The 13,944-nt window shown below is 42.0% G+C and overlaps 1 protein-coding gene across 11 annotated transcripts in view; it reads right to left on the bottom strand.

Moving 5' to 3' along the window:
• chl1b (cell adhesion molecule L1-like b) overlaps positions 1-13,944 on the bottom strand; it is a 74,638-nt gene that overhangs the window by 47,339 nt on the left and 13,355 nt on the right. Inside the window, exon 1 of one of the 11 annotated variants that reach the window (XM_061727940.1) lies at positions 600-698. The exons of the other annotated variants lie outside the window; for them this stretch is intronic. The gene's annotated coding sequence lies outside the window, so the exon portion shown is untranslated. Of the gene's footprint in view, positions 1-599; positions 699-13,944 lie in introns of those variants that run through there. 11 annotated transcript variants of the gene reach the window in all.

Below are 13,944 nucleotides of genomic sequence, written 5' to 3'. Positions count from 1 at the left end.
TGTACATGTATTCGGTAATTCTGCATAAAAAATAATTTAGTAAAATTTATTTACATTAAAAGATATTTACATTACTACATTTAGCAGAATTTCAATCCCCCATGTTTAATACTGAATATGAAAGTAGTTCAGCTGCAGCCTTCTGTGCTCGTCGTCTGGGAGAGAAAGGCTTGCAACAGAGTCCCATCTTATCTACTTGAGGATTTTGTTCAGCAAATTGGTTTTTAAAGGCAGACAACAAAACCTAATAAAGGAAATGCTGATAGTGGCGGCTCAGATTTGGATCTGTCGAGGGGAAGAGGAAGGGAGGTCTTTTCATAATGAAAGCAGTCAGCCAAAGTCAGTAAGTGAGAAACACTCACACGCCTCTGCAGCGCTAGCGCCAGGCCCTCTGAGCCCAGAAGCACTCTTTGAGCTACAACAGGATGGAGCCCCTATTATGGGCACACAAACAGAAGGAAGCCTTATGAACTTTGCACAAATGCTTAGTGCTCCGGGGGTGGACAGCTCTGGACGCTGGGTGAGATGGGTAGGTACCGGAGAGAGCTGCCAGTTCCGAAAAGCTTCGAGTTTATGCACCCGGGCCGGACAAAACTCACATTGTCCAGGGCGCTGCCCCAGGAAAGCCTCTTCCTCTTTCTGTCCACCACTGCAGCTCATTCACACTCTCAGGCCTGTTGAGTCACCATTCTGGACATTACTTCAAAAGGAAAGAAGACAAACATTTATTCACACCTTTAACCAATTATTTCGCCGGTGAAGTGTGAAAGTCTTTTTTTCTGCCATAACTTCAGCCTGGAAATTTAGACGTACCACCAACAAATGTACATCTCCAACCTTTGGGGTTCATTAAATATCCCCAACAGTCATGGGGAGCCAATCAGATCACTTCAACCTTGTAGCGAGTCTGCGGGCTTGATACTATGACAATAGTGCTGCAACATAATCTGGATGTAAACAGTGTGGATGGCTGGAGTTACGGACTAGCATTGTTTGAGTTGACTTTGGCATTGACAGTTAAAGATTCAGACTTTTTCTTCAAAAGAAGACGACCCTCAAGTCATTCCTTTGCAAGGTAGATGTAGTTAGCTACTATTTTGCTGACAGGCTATGGCAAAAGCTGAGTTTGCTCTTCTACAGTTGGCTCGTTTTGAATACGTCAACTTGTCCTTTGCTCTGATTGGTCGTAGCTCTAACTGACTGCGTGCAGCAGCTGTTGGCGCCGCCCCTTGGAACGGAGGAACCTACAGATGGTTTTCAGACCCTGCATCCCTCTAGATAAGGCTACTGTCACTACGCTTCGTTAGCGATCTCAGTGTCTACCACATTCAGAAATTCTCTTTACAATGAGATGATTCCAGGAAATGCTTAAAGAAGTTTCAGTTTATGACACGTCTATAATGTCCCACAAAGCAGAAACCGCAAACATGTCATCTGACTACTGCACAATGAAGGTCTGTTGTGATATCAAGAGTGGACCCGCTGACTTCATAGGTAAGAGATGGCTGACCGAGGCCATGAACCCAACGGGCACATTTGAAACTGAAACCAGGTTGTTCACACACGGCTCTGAGAGCAGAAACAGACAAGTGCAAGTGGATACCTGCGGTTCATGGCCCCACTAAAACCTCTGAATGTCGCCCAGTGTTTCCAAGGCACTAATGTGATATAAAGATCTCTGTCAACCTGCCAGAATAAGATAAATGTTGCAGCTTTGATGAGAATTTTAAAAGCGAGCCGAGGCAGAGCCATCAATATTCCTGAAGGACGACCAGACCGCTGAGAAAGCACGGAGACTGATTTACACTTTCCCACTTATTTGGCGAATACAGCGCTTTCATGCAGAGTGGGGCTTTTAATTGAACTTTGGGCGTATGGCCCATTTAAAAAAAAAAAAAGTCGTCTGTTAGTCAGTCTGTCAAAAACGGTCAACAAGCCTGCACCCCGGCACACCTGCCTCCGGCTGATACCAGCTGCTTCAGACAACTTTACTCGGAATTCATATGAATCCATACTGTTTTCTTTCTATGGCTTTCTTTTGGGTTGCTGTTTTAAAAAGTGCCCCAATCTTCATAGTTATCAGGCAAAAGTTTTTCTGTGTTGTTACGTAGCTTCTTACTGCAGAAGGCAGTAAGAAGCTACGTAACAAGATATTGGCAGTATCTCAGGTCCCAGTTTGTGAAGGTCATCATAAATAAGCTGTAACTCTGAACTCTGCAGCAACTTGTGCTCCACGAAAGGGATGTGAGTTTATGGTCTGTGACTGCAAATTAAAAGCAGACAATATCTCAGGACAAAAACTTCACATGTTTATGTGAAATGATCCATTATCGTTGACAATTTTAATAGTCCCCTCAATTATTTCCAGATCTGTGTAGAAAGGAGAGTTATTAAAAGCAGAACGGCACAAAGAAATGAATCAAACAATAAATAACTTGGGCGTTAGCTTCCCTTTACTTAATGTTTAACCCGGCAGCATGCAAAAAAAAAGGTTAAGTGGTTTCAATTCTTTCAAGTCCAGTAAAACAGTCACTGAAATGAGTGTGAGCTGACGAGGGTGTCGTGAGAGCGGCTCCACCAGACGGTCAGACTGCCTACTATCAGAGCCACACAGATGGCAAACTCAGTGATCATGGCAGCAGTCAAGGGAGCTCGGCTCCTGATTAGCACACCTACTGAACACAATGTGCACAACACCGTCTGCTCCGTCTCTGGCTGCACAACAACCACAGCAAGCACAAACGGCAGGTTTACAGTCTAACCAGAACTGGTAATAACTGCATCACTGATGGTGCAATAAAAGAACCGTAATATATCTACGTGTGTGATACATGTGACCTTATTTGTAAATGAAGTAATTAAAACCACATAACTAGAAAATCGTGGATGATGATCGAGACAAGAGCAGACTGGGTTTTAAACTTTCTTAGCATCTCTCCAGTAGACCAGTCCAGATAAAGTGTCGACTAAGAGGTCAGTTTAATCATGTGTCTCCCCAGAATCAATAAGTAATTTCCCTCCGATCACTTATAGCAATGGACAAGACCTCTACTCCACAACTGTTACCAGTGTGTACACAGCTGACCGAGAAGACAGAAGCAAACACAGCGCTGAAAATGAATTAATTAAGATAGACGCAGTGTTTCTCCACCAAACATGTAGTCATGGTAACCAGGCTTGGCTCTGCTTTGAGATAAACTGGACCCAGTTTCCAAATATTTGGAGGGATCAGCATGCACGCATTGGCACACACACACAGTGTGCTCAAACAGACACAAACGTGCACATATGCTGAGGCCGGACCACATTAAGTGCACAATCAAGTCCTCCTTTTGAGAGAAGGCAGCTCCGCCGTCATTTAATGGAAACTTCCTGGAGGCTAAATTAGAAGACCATCATCTCCTCCAACAGCAGCCCACCTGTCAGGGAACAATGTTCACCAGGGAATACAAGACGAGGAAAATCTCTCCTACCGAAAATTCCGTCTAGTAGGATTAATTAATACAGGAAAATTGGCTTTTTTTTGCACCTATGACAAGCGAAAGCAGCAGAGACAGTTTAGTCACACGCAGGCTACTCATAATAAGCACCAGAGATCTAAAAGCCTTTTTAAGGAGTGTCCTGCTGACCACCTCACCTCAGGGTCAGCACTTTAGGACCACTGAGGCAGAGCAGCCTGTCACCCCACACAGCTAATCCTGCTGAAAATGTCGAGTCCGTCTCACATGAATGCCCCGCAAGAGATGAGGAGGCAGGACCAATATTTGAGACAAATTAAAGATGTGTGTGTGTGTGTGTGTGTGTGTGTGTGTGTGTGTGTGTGTGTGTGTGTGTGTGTGTGTGTGTGTGTGTGTGTGTGTGTGTGTGTGTGTGTGTGTGTGTGTGTGTGTAGGGCTGGGGCTTTTGAAAGGCAAGGCCTTGTCCCTGTGTGTGTTTTTGCCCAGACAGCCTCGTCAATAGCTTGGCTGCACAACTTTTCAAGCCCCCATCCCCACGGCCATTCACTGAGTACATGAAAAGACCACTTCACAGTGTGTGTGGGCTGACAATATTGTCTTGATGTTACTTTGCCATAGCAGGAGCAGGAAAATCTGTGATTCACCAATATTTACCCTAAAACAGTTCAGTTCAGACATTCCACAACACAGCATTACCATGTAGTTTACAGCTGTCTTTACTTTTGACTCTGGGAAGCAGAAAGTCAGTGCAGTGGTGTGAAATCAGCTGCCTGCGAGTTCTCGAAGCTACTATAGAAAACCAATTAACCAGTGTCAGGTGTAACACCCCGCAGGCACAATCCTGCACAAGCCACTTCAGAGCCAACCATATACAACGTCCCTTCTGGCTCCACTTGATGGATTGTATTTGTCAGCCTTATGTTACATATGTTCCATGAAATGTAGCAGAGGATACTTTTGCTCGGAAAAGTAATAACGTATAAAACTCAAAGTTAGTGTAAATCAGTCCGTTTGTCTGGACCTGACATGTTCCTTCAACCCTATGCATGAACTGGGAAGCTTAATAAATTACAGGCTCCATGAGACATAAAGCAGCACTTGCTGAGTTGGGGGAAAAAACTGATTCCTTCTACGGTACCACATGAAATGGCTATAAAAATAGCAGGTTTTCAAGCCAATCTTACTATTTATGGGTACCTCAGTAGTGCGATACCAAGAGCAGATCTCCTTGGGCTGAAAACATGTCTAGAGCACCCAAATGGGGGCATAACATATGATATATGTTCCATAGCTGGCTCGTGAATTAATGTCAGGAATCTATTTAAAGGGAACCTATTATGAAAAACACGTTTTCTCTTGCTTTAACATATATAAAGTGGTCTCCCCTCAGCCTGCCAACTCAGAGAAGGAGGAAAGCAACCAAATTCTGCAGTGTCTGTACAGCCGCCCAGATGAGCCATCTAGTGTGATGTGGATCTACGAGCCATTCAGATTCTGCTCCCGTCGTTACGTAACGACGGGAGCGATGTGTGAAACCACGCCCACAACTAACTCCGCCGGCCGGAGCTTCCGCCATTTTTTAGTAGCGGTGTATCGCGTCATTCAGGCAGCCAATCAGCACTGAGCCTCATTATCATAGCCCCGCCCACTCAGAATCCTGCATAGGGAATGCGGTTAGAGAATGAGATGATAAAGACATGGCTCAGAGGCTGAATTTCTAATTTATTTAGTAAAAACAATAAAAAGCTTGTTTTTAAGACATTAAAGGCCTGTTTAAAATAGGTATTAGATGCCATAATAGGTCCCCTTTAAACTGTGTACTCTAATCATTTAGAGAACCATGCACAATATCATCCATCCACCTACCCACCAACCCACCCATCCATCCATCCATCCATCCATCCATCCATCCATCCATCCATCCATCCATCCATCCATCCATCCATCCATCCATCTTCTACCACCTATCACCTTCAGGAGAAAACGAATTTCTGGTTTCTGGAAAAAAACAGAAGCAGTTTTTTTCCGACCAGAACTGCTCTGCCCAGCTGGTCTTCGGCAGGAGGGTCCCCCCCTTATGACGTCCTGATTCAGGTTTTTTCCCTCCTAAAGAGGAGTTGTTCTTACCACTATTTGGCTTAAGGTTTTTCTCCCACAAGGGGATGTATTATCTGCTGTTGCTTATGTAATAATTGCTCTGGAGTCATTTTATGGGTCTCTGGAAAGATCCTGGAGACAACTTCTTTTATAATAGATGCTATATAAATAAAATTGAATTGAATTCAATTCAATTGTTAAGGGGGGCCACATGATCAAGGGTCCAACCCCTAAAAACATAAACATTTTACACTAAACCCTTTCCTTATGAAAGTTAATTTAAATTATCTTTTTTTTTAATCTCCAAATAAAGTAAGAGATTTGTTGATAATTAATGTGTCCATCTGTCCGGTCATTAAGTTTTTAGCAGAGTGAGTGAACTGGTGTTTTTTCTCATTGTGTTTTTGAGGCCACAGACAAAATCCTGTTTAGGGCGACCAAAATCCTAGGACCGGCCCTGAATGCAATAAAAGTTACGTGGTTTTATGTCTGCAAAATTGTTTGCTAATTGCCTACTGTAATAATATTTGTTCATATAATTAGGAGTTTTATATTTTATAAAACCATAGCAACTGCATGTACAAGTAAAGCATCCATCAAAATAATGTTTTAAATGGTAATAATCACATCTTATTTCATTTGCACAAATGTTACACTTTTAACACTACAGATGGGCATTAAACAGTTTCATTTAAATAAAAATAATTAAGTTTCAACCACTGTTTGATATGACACATCCATCCATCCATCCATCCATCCATCCATCCATACCCGCTTTATCCTTTGCAGGGTCCCGGCCTGTTTTCAACATAGCTACATTAAGAATCTTGTAGTTTCCACATCGGGAGTAATTAATGTTTGTAGCCAGCAGGGGGCAAGCCAGCGCCTCACTTGGCTTTAGGTCCGTCTTTACGACAAGTCTCCTCTTTCTGCTGAGCGACACTAGTGGACAGACGTGGAGTTGCCGTGTCTCGTTTATTTCTCCTGTTTTTCAGGTTGGTAGTAAAATGAGTTAATAACCGTGGTTTCTGATTTATAAAATGTCACTGAATGTCTGAATACTCACAGAACAGGTTGTTTTGTTAATAAATGTACGGTTTTGCGAAGCTAACATAGTAGCATCTTTAGCTGGTGTATCCTGAGTGAGGGAACCGCTCTGTTTGTTTTCAGTCACGTAGGTCTGAGTTTTAGTTTTGGCTCCATGAACATTTCTGTAGCATTAATAATATTGTTAAGGTTGTAAGGTGGGATTAAAATTAAGTTTCAACCACTGTTTGATATGACACATCCATCCATCCATACCCGCTTTATCCTTTGCAGGGTCCCGGGGGTCTGCTGGAGCCTATCCCAGCTAATTTTCAGGCGAGAGGCAGAGGTTCACAGATCCCAAGTTGATTTTTTGTATTATTTTCTAAGTATTCTTTACCCGCAAAAAAAAAGAATAAAAGCTAATGTGAAGTGCCAGATTCTTAGTTTGGCCAAAGCTACTGAAGCATTAGATTTTATCCTTCCATCTTTGTTTTGTTCTCCCCGGTGCAGAAACTGCAGATAATCTGAAGATTCAATTAAATACAAAAGTATGAACTTATCTGTCTTCTGTATTGTTTTAATTTCTTTATATTGTGGATCCCTACAAAAGAGCTTCATTAGTAGTTTTTACAAAGTTAGGTAAATTTAATTGCCATAACCTAACAAATGGAAATTCTTGTTATAATTCCTTTATTACTCTATTTTCTACCAGGATCTGAGACTTTAGGATGAGTGACTTCCTTTTTTGGAAAGAAAAAGGGAAGCAGATGTTCCATGTCATCTAATTAGATTTGATAAAAGCAGTCACTGCAACAAGAAAAACCTTGCGAAGGTATCATCTTACAGTTCTTGTCCAGTCAAATCTTTATGTAATCCATTCAGTCTTTGTTTTTTAACTAGTGAGTGACAAAAAAGAAGCACTGACGCTGGTTCAATTCTTCTGTTTCCTGTTTTGCTTCATTTGGTTCTTGAGCTCAAACATTTGTCAATGCAGGCTACTTTGGAGTCAAAACGTATGCCTGCAACACAAATATGAAATGCTCAGGCCATGCTGGACACCACTTTGGAAGCAAGCGCAACACAGAACTGAACTGGATGATGAGGTATCTCCTCACAGTCCAACCACATGACTATGAGTGAATGCTGAGGTATCTCCTCAAAGTCCAACCACATGACTATGAGTGAATGCTGAGGTATCTCCTCAAAGTCCAACCACATTACTACAGGGTATGTGTGAATGCTGAGGTATCTCCTCAAAGTCCAACCACATTACTACAGGGTACGAGTGAGTGCTGAGGTATCTCCTCACAGTCCAACCCAATGACTATGAGTGAATGCTGAGGTATCTCCTAAAAGTCCAACCACATGACTATGAGTGAGTGCTGAGGTATCTCCTCACAGTCCAACCACATGATGACTATGAATGAATGCTGAGATATCTCCTGAAAGTCCAAACACATGACTATGAGTGAATGCTGAGGTATCTCCTCACAGTCCAACCACATGATGACTATGAGTGAATGCTGAGATATCTCCTGAAAGTCCAAACACATGACTATGAGTGAGTGCTGAGGTATCTCTTCACAGTCCAACCACATGACTATGAGTGAATGCTGAGGTATGTCCTAAAAGTCCAACCACATGACTACAGGGTATGAGTGAATGCTGAGGTATCTCCTAAAAGTCCAACCACATGACTGTGAGTGAATGCTGAGGTATCTCCTCACAGTCCAACCACATGACTATGAGTGAATGCTGAGGTATCTCCTCAAAGTCCAACCACATGACTATGAGTGAATGCTGAGGTATCTCCTCACAGTCCAACCACATGACTATGAGTGAATGCTGAGGTATCTCCTCACAGTCCAACCACATGACTATGAGTGAATGCTGAGGTATCTCCTCAAAGTCCAACCACATGACTATGAGTGAATGCTGAGGTATCTCCTCAAAGTCCAACCACATGACTATGAGTGAATGCTGAGGTATCTCCTCACAGTCCAACCACATGACTATGAGTGAATGCAGAGGTATATCCTCACAGTCCAACCACATGACTATGAGTGAATGCTGAGGTATCTCCTCACAGTCCAACCACATGACTATGAGTGAATGCTGAGGTATCTCCTCACAGTCCAACCACATGACTATGAGTGAATGCTGAGGTATCTCCCTGCAGTCCAACCACATGACGGACACAAAAGTGCTTGTTGGATCAAGAAGTTGAAGCTCCTGATGTCTCTGAAAGCTGCTACCACTTGAAAAGTTGCAAGAACAAATGCCTGATTCAAACAAGCCACACCCAGAGAGTGATCTTTTCACAGCTTGAAAGCACACATGAGGCATTACAAAAAATCAATGAAAGGGACTGAGGAACTTTTGGAGTAGGTGCTTTTGTCAGGCTAACATCAAAAGCTTTGCCTGCAGACAGAATATTGCTCTGAGTTGTCTAAGTGGGTGTAGGTTTTCTGTTTGTACTTTTGTCACACAGGGGAGAACCAGCTGCTGTACTTTCTACCCACATTTAATATTATTGCGGCTCATCCAAGTGTTAAGATCACTTCAGATCAAATTATGCTGCCTTGTAGTTAGTGGGTTTTGGACATAAAAGACTCCAAAACAAAAACATTAACATAATTTACTTTATTGAAATGTAGAGAGCACAAAGCAAAATCCTTTTTACCATTTTATTTAACAAATGCTGCAACACTGGCATCTTAAGATACAAGTAAAGCCTTTACAGGCATTACAGCTCTTTGAGTCAATATTCAAAACGAAAGCACAGAGACATGATTTATGCAGGAGATAGTTATAGCCAATCTCTGTAGGCCAATCAATACTATTTACTAATGACCCGACCTTGGTTGCACTCTACTGTGTCCCATTTACCAAACGTTTTCTTTGGTTAAGCAGTATTTGCTCCTGTTTTTTCATTCACTGGTGATTTAAAGTACATACAAAACAATCAGTCTATGCAGAACACAAAATTTGATTGAATCTTTGCGAGTTTCTTAGAAGTTAAAGGTCTTAAAGGTTGAGATGAAACAGCTCAACATTTCAAATGAGCAACGGGACTTCATCAAGGTCTCAAGAGGCCTGAAGTGGTCAGACCAAAGGGAGGTCATGAGTGAATGCTGAAGTGCTGATGGAGCGATGTTATTTTGCTGCTGTAATTTAGTCCTATTTACATAATCCTATATTTAAAGCTCTAAATCAAGGTGAGGAAGTGAGTGTGTGTGTGTGTGTGTGTGTGTGTGTGTGTGTGGGGGGGGGGGGGGGGGGGTTGGTGCTGCAATTGATGACCGGCCCAACTGCTTTCCCAGTAGTTGCATGGGCTGGTCGGATAATGAGGCTATGGTGACCCAACATGCACCGTTTTGAGCTTGATGACAAAAATCAAGAGCTCTTGTTGAACACACCGGGGTCTCAATATTTCTTTTGATGCATTTAACAATGTCAAAAGATTAAAAACACTATTGTAAGGTAAGGTAATTATTGGGTGAAAATGAGCGTATGCACTCAGACTACAATGGCGACAACGGTGATTCAGCATGAGGATGAATAACTGACTGCAGTCGGGTAAAAGTGATTTTCTTTTGTTGTGACACAACTGCAGTCCTTTTGTTCGCGGCCGGATGCACAAATATTTGACTGAACAAAGCTCCTGCTAGTAGCAACTTTTCCACATGGTGGGAAACATGCTGGCTGTTATTTGTTTTACAGAACACGTAGAGAGATTACCTGTATTTGTTTTAATACCAACAGTTACAGAAGTAATAAGAACAAAAATTACTCCCCTGACGAACCTCTGTCTGAACTCTGGACCAAAGACATTCTGACCATGAAACTGAAACTTAATTACTAACTGATTGGTGCGTGCTAATGATGTCACTTTAGCAACCTGCAGGTCTACATGTAAAGAATATCAGTCCTTTTAAGAGAACAGTGGTCCTAGCTGTTGTCCTAGCACTGCACTGGCTCCTTACTTTAGTGTCCTGAGTACTGAGAATTTGAGTCTTTTGAGTTTCTACCATCCTTTCTCAGTCCAATGTTTGTCTTGTCAGTGCTTGACAGCAGCTGCATGCTTTGGCTCATAAAACTGCTTTAAGAGTTGATGGATCTTCCTGTCCGACGTAGGAACTGTTCCTTCACTTCACTGGAACATCACACAAGAAATCCTTTGGAGCAGCTGATATGCACTGGAGCCTGGCTTTGAAATGGCTTTCCAACATCCACACCAACTAGGCTTTCATAAGCAGTCACTAAACTGTGTCTGTCCTTTATTCATTTAATCACAGAGTTTCTCCAGTTGAAACTTATTAACATTTGGAGGCACATCGTTTCTGGAATTCAACAATACACCTACAGGCAGGAATTCTATGGTAAAACCTGCTTATTAGTCACTTTACTGCTTGTTTTTCCCTTAAACAAGCGAACAAAGTCCATGATGACAGAGCCGTGTTCACGCAATGGTCCAAGCAAGGGAGGGCTTTGGTAACTGAAGACACTGCAACGAAATTAACTTCAGAATTGCATGTGACAGGACTGGCTGCTATACATTTCTATGCGAAGATATACTGTAGATGTTGTGTCATACTTCTAATGTTTTTGCAACATTTTGAGCTTTTTCATGCAGTCCTCAGCCACAGTCACTATCAGGGGTGGACTATCTCATGCCGTGACATGGGAACCCTTATAAACGTGTTAAGAGCCAAAGGAATTAGCATTTTGGAAGCTACTGAATAGAGGCATTTGTTCCTCTTCCTGTGCCTCCCTGAAAGACTCTATTAAAGGGAGTTTTAGGGCTTGTTCTGTTTTGGACATACTTAAGTTGGGAGGGCATGGAGAGAACATTTGACAACATTTTCCAAGAAAACATTTCCTCTTTCTTTCGTAACAGTGCAAAACACTCTTCTGCAATTATTTCTGATAAATTGGGGACACTTTACATCAACCTGGAACACAGTTACTCACGGTTCTACCATTTTAACCATAATGCTGACAAATGTTTGGATAAATACACGCATAAAAGAATTAATAGACAACACAATCATTGAATTTTACTGCACTATTTTTTGTTCATCATGTTGTTGCACATTAGAGGAAGATTCTGTCCTGGGGCTGTTACCCTATTGGAGTCTGTCCATATGGTTCACACTAAATATCCATATTTATTCAGTTGTTCTGTAACATATCCTTGTCATTTTCTTGTCTCTGTACTCGTACTCTGCACAATGACAATAAAGGTGAATGTAAGCTAATCTAAAATTTGTGAATAGTGGTTCCTCTTTGCAATAAGGTAGGCAGCACTGACTTGTGCTGTAATTTCAGCCTCCTGTGGAGACTCAGTGGTAGATTCCTGCTTACCAAGTGCTCCGAGGAGCCTGTTGTACCTCTCCTGACATATTTTATGTCCTGGTTTCCGTACTGATGACAAAAATACACCCATTCCCGTTTTCAAAAACGGCCAGCATTTAGGAGCACTCTGGATGTAACACTGTTTAGGGGAAGAAAGAGTTGGGTTCAACTAGCTTCATATAAAATGTTTCAAATGAAAGTGAAGCACTTGGGGAATTCCACAAATGCACAGGACCCCCCCAGTCCCCATCACTCAAAAAGGAGAGAGGCTCAAACACTAAAAACTCCAACTGCTGATAGATACTGATAGAATGATAATAATAGAAATATTCTCCACAGACTTGTCTAAGGTGAAGTTTAATTTCTAAAAATGTATTTGGGGACAATGTCACTGAGGAGCTGTACTGCATGATTGCGTATCGATCCAGCCTGCATGCACAAGGGGGCGAGGCCTGATGTACTTGGCCGGACAGTGATGAGCAGCTGACCTGCATTGCTGCATGCAGCGCCACACGGGGGGATAACACTGACTTGGATACTTGAAAATAAAAACAAATATGTTTGAGCAGATTTCAAAATCACCACCAAAGTCCTAACACTGGCTGGGAACCAGAAACTGCAGGTCACAATGTTCCTCCACCTCCTCGTGTCGAGCCTCGGGGTTACGATGCTCTCTGATGGTTGTCGCACCACACATAGCAACGGTACAGGATACCAACATCATTATTTTGTATATAATGAGTATATGAGTATATGGTCATTTTAGAGAGCCTTTTTTGAAGAAGAAGAAACCCCTTTCGTACTGAAAAGGTTTTTTCTCTCTGCTGTAAGCTCCATTAACAAAGCCTTTTTATTGATCTCTAACTCCACCTCCTGCTGTGGTCACAGCAGGATCTGTGGTCAGCGTGAGTCAGGATCATCACTGTCTGAATCACAGCTTTCATCTCCAGCCTTTCAACAGTTTGTGTGTTACATGTGGACTGAGGAGCTCATCCATAATGCATACTCCCCAGCTTTGTTTGATGATGAGCAATGGTTGCTGCGCAGGATTTAGCATGCAAATACTGATGCTCAATCACACTTGTGGGTGCTGACCGAGTGCTCATCTGCTAATCCAGAACCAAGTTTTTGAAGAGCAGAATTAATGAAAATGCAGCTGCCCTACACACAGGACAACCGGCGAACCCAGAAACCAGAGGCCCCGCTCACATGGATTTATTCATTTGTCAGTTCTGCTGTTAAATGTAAGATATTTTGTGATATTTTTCCAAATTTTTCCAATAAAAATATGAACTAGTTTTCTTGATAATACGTATGGTCCCTTGACAGCAGAGATGAACAAGATAATATTTTTCTTCTTTCTAAGCCATGATAACAGAATTGATCACATCTGCAGATGTAGAAATGGAGGTTTGTATTCTTTTGTTAGCAAGGACAAGTCAGTGTTCTGCCACCACATCAACTGTCTGTTTTTATTTGTCTTTTCCAGCCTCCCAAACATCTGAACAAGGATAATGAGATTCATGTTTCCAGTCAGGAAATTTGTCTCAATAGATACAGATTTGTGTTAGATAACATACAAGCCGTAGGTCAGCCCTTCTCAGATGAGCAAGTTGATGCTATTTCAAAAGTTCAGTTTCGTCTTTGTCGCTATTGCAACAATATCAGCTGGTGTACAGACTACAAAAAGGTTTTCCCCCTGAAAATAATTATCAGAGTTGGCTCTAGAGGAGTTGTTTAGGGTAGATTCCAACGCAGGAGCATCCAGCCTCCACTCCAGCGGGGCAATTGATTTCATGCAGTATGAGTATTGATTCCCATCAGGAAGGAGCGGAGCACAACCAAGGAGCTAATGAGGACCAATTAATGTCCTACTTGCCAAGCAGGATTTCAGAAGTCAAAACTTAAATTATAAATTATCTAGTGAGAGATCTTGATAAATGTTGTAAAAGCTGCCTGTATTTTACTTTCACAAACTAAAATAAATAAGTGAGGCTGCAGC

Source organism: Cololabis saira, chromosome 8 (genome assembly GCF_033807715.1).
Source record: "Cololabis saira isolate AMF1-May2022 chromosome 8, fColSai1.1, whole genome shotgun sequence".
Taxonomy (NCBI): Eukaryota; Metazoa; Chordata; class Actinopteri; order Beloniformes; family Belonidae; genus Cololabis; species Cololabis saira.
This window is presented reverse-complemented; position numbering and strand designations above follow the sequence as displayed.